The 5287-nt window shown below is 42.2% G+C and overlaps 1 pseudogene; it reads right to left on the bottom strand.

The window, feature by feature from the left end:
• Positions 1-928: 928 nt before the first annotated feature.
• On the bottom strand, positions 929-1650 carry LOC105536803 (annotated as a pseudogene).
• Between the last annotated feature and the right edge of the window lie 3637 nt (positions 1651-5287).

Genomic DNA, 5287 nt, shown 5'->3' with positions numbered 1-5287 from the left:
AAGATCATGGCTGAAGCAGGTACACTGAAATAAAGGATAGGAAGTACATTTAGAAACTAATAAACATCAAAGTGGAAATTTAAGTAGGCAATTGGATATGCAAGTTTTGAGGTATGAGACAAGATTGGGAGTGGAGATAAAAACTTGAGACTTGTCAACATAGTAATGGTATTTAGAGCTATTGAAATCTTTGACATCAGTCTAAATCAGCGCTGTTCAATAAAAATATAATGTGACCCACATAAATCATTTTAAATATTCAGGAAGCCACATTAATAAAGGTAAAGAAAAACTGGTTAAAATTATTTTAGTATTAATTAATTAATTAATTTGAGATGGAGTCTCACTCTGTCACCCAGTGGCGCGATCTCGGCTCACTGCAACCTCCGCCTCCCGCATTCAAGTGATGCCTCATCCTCCTGAGTAGCTGGGACTACAGGCGCCCACCACAATGCCCAGCTAATTTTTGTACTTTTAGTAGAGACAGGGTTTCACCACATTGGCCAGCTGATCTCGAACTCCTGACGTTGTGATCCTCCCGCCTTGGCCTCCCAAAGTGCTGGGATTACAGGCGTGAGCCACCATGCCCGGTCGTAATTTATTTTTTATTTTTTAGCAGGAAATGTCTTTATTATCGGCCTTGATTGAGTCATCACGTATTGTCTGAGGTAGATTACGTGTCCAGAGGATCTGCCTGGCATATGCTAGCTACTCCTGCTCGCTGCAGCGGCCCTCCGGTCCAGACACCAGGCCTTTGTCCATCATGCCAGGGAAGCCAACCCCACCGTCCCAGAAGTTCATGCCTGAGGTGCTGAGGGACAAGACTGTCCCAGGATTGGACCCTCCACCCCTTACCTCCATCCTGGCCAGGAGTCCTGGGGAGGAGGAGGCTGAGGTCTGGATGATCAGTCTTTTTTTGGTTTCATGATCATTTAAAAAATAGAAAAGACAAACATTTCACAGTCATTAAAAAATATAAGTCTGAGGAGAGAAGCCAGGGTCCTGAGTCCCGGGAGGCCCCTGTCCCTTGAGGTCCGTCTGCAGGCCTGGCCACAGCGCACGCGGCCCCGTCGTGGTCACTGGCCCGAGCTGTGGACCAGTTGAAGGTACTCCCGGACAGCAGCGTGTATAGCGTCTCGATGGGCGTCTTCCCCACCAGGCCTATGAAGAACAGCTGGGAGATGAGGGAGGCAGGGACCGCGCGTAGGGCGGGGAGCCGCAGCAGCTGGCGCCCGAAGCGCTGGGGCTGGGACGGGTACTGCGCCCGCACATACTCGGTGAGGGCCACCTGCGCCTTCTCCTGCAGGCTCTCCACGTGGGCCACAGGCGTCGCGCGTGAAGAGCGCGATGGCCTTGAGGCAGCCGTACTAGGCGGAGTCGACCTGCAGGGGCCCAGCTTGTCCACCTGCTCCTGGAAGGCGCGCACCTGGTCCATGAAGGCCACGGCGCACTCGGGATCGGTGGGCTGTGCTTGGAGGCTGCGGCAGCCAGCAGCGGCTCCATGTGCAGGGGCAGCGCCACCTGAGCCGCTTTCAGCGCGAAGCGCTCGCTCCAGTTCAGGCGCAGCAGCGCCACCTGGTCGGCCACTGGCAGCTCGGGGAAGAGGGGCGCGTGGCGCGCCCACTCCACCTTGCTAAAGGGCAGCCGTGAAATTTTTAATAGTATTTTTATTTAACCCAATTCACCCAAAATAGTATATCAACATGTAATTAGTATAAACACTATTAATGAGATGTTTACATTCTTTCATCCCACCAAGTGTTCAAAGCTGGTATTTGATTTTAAACTTGGAGCACATCTTAATTAGGGCTAGTCACATTACACGTGCTCAGTAACCTCATGTGAGTCGTGGCTATTGTATTGGACAGTACAGGTTAAAAAGAGGTCTAAGGACTAAATATAGACCTCAGATAATATTGAGGTTAAACAAATAGTGAATCGACTTTATTTTTCAGAATAAAGTTTCTTTGCCTGGAGAGAACAAGCACGCTCTTATTTCACAGATTTTCCTAATTCAAATCCTAATTTTGGTAGGAGAAAGAACCCACTGAGTGTGCTACGTGGTGGAAGTAGTGACCTTACACATCCATGCTTCTGGGAAAGTCTTTCCTGGAGAATTGTATCTTCAGCTTCTTTGTCCTGATTTGTCCCAGACTGACAGAAGTACCTGCAGAGCTGGATGAAATTTCCCTTTCAGACATTGCTGTTTAGGTGAGAGTACAGAGTGGGTGGGAGGGTCAATCCGTTGTAGAACAATACTTAGGTATAATCCAATTTATATACCCACTGAGGTATAAAAAACCCTGAGATTTTGCTTTTATATGTAAGCATACAGAAATAGGACTTAGAAATACATCCACCAAACTAAACACATTGCTGAGGAGGCAAGTGTGTGTGTAGAGGTGTGGGGATACGATAATTTTCATTATTTTGTGGTTTTTTCTTTACAATGACTACTGTAAAATATATGATTTGTATAATTAAAAAATGACAAAGTAGAAGATAATTCATTTCAGTGTGGCTAAGCAAGCCCCGGTTATTAAAACTTTTATGCTTTTATGTACATAACATTTAGACTAAAACAAAAACATACTTTAAAACATTTCAATTTTATATATGAACATCTTTTTCAAGCACAATGAAAGCTTAGATACAAGTGAGGATTTTAGTTATTCAGTTAATTATGGTTCATTGGCCCCCTCCCCCCAGTCTAAGAATTTTTGGCTTAAAGTGAAAGAGTAAGGGAAGAATCCTCTCTATCTTCTTCACTAGTTCTAAGAAGAATGAAAGGCAAGTGCGCAACATTAAATTTCACTGCAGCTTACAGAGATTTTCCAGATGATAATTTATTACCTTTAGTTTAACTTTTTCTCTCGGAACTCCAGGTAATGCAGTAGTAACTTACAGTCAGCACAGTATCTTCTAACAGCATTCATCATGAGATAGACAAGTCCTCAACTACCGAAGAGGCAGTGTTTTACCCCTTACTCATTCTGCTCCCCTTTCACTGCTGTTGCATTGGTGGATAATTTAATTTCCACCCTGTGTGATCTCTAGAGGGAACATAGCTCAGAGATATAGGATATTCAAAATAAATGGCTTGAGTTGATATTTTCTCTCTCTCTCTCTTTCTCTCTCTCTGTGTGTGTATGTGTGTGTGTGTTGCTGGCCAGTATCTCCATCCCTTTTTATGTTTGAGGTAATCCCAATATTATCAGGCTTGGAGTTTCTATTTATGTAATTGTTGTTTATATTGCTAGGTATTAGCTCTCCCAGCTTCCCTTGCACATAAAGGCGTAGAAATGTACTCTTGGCTCCACCAGATACAGCTATACCAGGCTTTGAATCAAGAAGCAGAAGTACGAAGAGGAACAATGTTGAAATATTGGCATAAAAAATGACAATAAAGACGCCAGGTGCAGTGGCTCCCACCTGAAATCCCAGCACTTTGGGAGGCTGAGGCGGGCGGATCACGAAGTCAGGAGATCAAGATCATCCTGGCTAACACGGTGAAACCCCGTCTCTACTAAAAATACAAAAAAATTAGCCGGGCATGGTGGCGGGTGCCTGTAGTCCCCACTACTCAGGAGGCTGAGGCAGGAGAATGGCGTGAACTTGGGAGGCGGAGCTTGCAGTGAGCTGAGATGGTGCTACTGCACTCCAGCCTGGGTGACAGAGCAAGACTCAGTCTCAAAAAAAAAAAAAAAAAAAAAAAAAAAAAGACAATGAAGAAGGTAAGCACACTTACTGCAGAAAAGACAAGTTTCTAGAACAGAATGACAGTGGTGCTTGTATAACAGCTTGGTGGCCCATAGCACAGTCATGGCTGCAGTCATGTCGATTTTTCATCACCAGTTCTGCTTGGTGGTTTGCATATGTATCTTTGAATTTGAGCCTCAATTATGGTTCTTCAGCTTTCATTGGTTCTGTGAGATTCCTGCTACTCCATCAACAAATCCTTTTCATTGACATAATCAGCTAGAGTCAGCTTTTATTGGATGTAAGTAAGAACACTGGCAGAATTATACTCTGATAGAGTTATCTCAGGTGGGTATAGTCTCTACAATCCGCAGAGGACAAGAAGAACTAGTGCTTTGGGACTGCAGGTTGCTCTGAATTCTCCCTTAGCTCCACAGTGGTCTATGAAGCTTTATCCCTTAACATATTTTATTATAGAAAATATTCCAAAAGTCAAAATAACTTGGAAGATGATTTTAAGATGTCTGTGTGTGTCTGGCTTTTTTTCACTTAGTATAATGTTCTACAGGTCCATCCACATTGTCACTAATGGCAGAATTTCTCTATTTTTAAGGGCCAAATAGTATTCCACTGTGTGTATGTATCACATTTTGTGTATCTACTAATCTGATGACAAATACCTAGGTTGCTTCCATGTCTTGGTTACTGTGAATAATGCTGCAATGAATTTGGGAGTGCAGATATCTCTTTGACATACTGATTTCAGTTTCTTTGGATATATGCCCAGAAGTGAAATTGCTTAATCATATGGTAATTCTATTTTTAGTGTTTTGTGGAACTTCTATATTGTTTTCCATGGTTATATTAATTTACATTTCTGCCAACAGTGCACGAATGTTTACTTTTCTCTGCACCTTCAGCAATTCTTCTCTTTCATCTTTTTGATGATAGCCATTCTAACAGATATGAGGTGATAGCTCATTCAGTTGAACTCTTAAAAAAAAAAGAGAGTAGAATGGTGGTTAACTAAGGCTGGAGGGGAAGAGGTGGCTGAGGGGAGGAGAGATGTTGATCAAAGGATACAACAATTCAGTTAGATGGAAAGAATAAGATTTAGCGATCTCTTTCATAGAATGGTGACTATAATAAATAATAATGCACTGTGTATTTAGAAACTACTAAAAGAGTGGATTTCAAATGTTTTAACCACAAAAAATAAGTATAGGAGATGATGAATGTATTAATTAGCTTGATTTAATCATTTCACAATGTGAATGGTTATCAAAACATCACATTGTATCCCATAAATACATAATTATCATGTGTTTATTGGAAATAAAATTTAACAAATAAAATAATAAAAGAGGTATATGTTCATAGAAAAATCTTGAATATGAAGTCTAATGTAGACTGGATGTTTTTAGTCAAATCATTAACTTTCTCTTCAGCGTATAGGAGACAACATCACAAACACCTCTCTTTCCTTTCCCTCTAATATTTGTGCCTTAGTTAAAAACATGAAAGTTTCACAGTGTTGGCAGGTGATCAGATTAAGTAAAGAAGTTTATGTTAAGTGGTGACTGCTTTA

Source organism: Mandrillus leucophaeus, unplaced genomic scaffold, assembly GCF_000951045.1.
Source record: "Mandrillus leucophaeus isolate KB7577 unplaced genomic scaffold, Mleu.le_1.0 Scaffold163, whole genome shotgun sequence".
Classification (NCBI taxonomy): Eukaryota; Metazoa; Chordata; class Mammalia; order Primates; family Cercopithecidae; genus Mandrillus; species Mandrillus leucophaeus.
The sequence above is the reverse complement of the archived record's forward strand: the minus strand, read 5'-3'. Positions and strand labels throughout refer to the sequence as shown.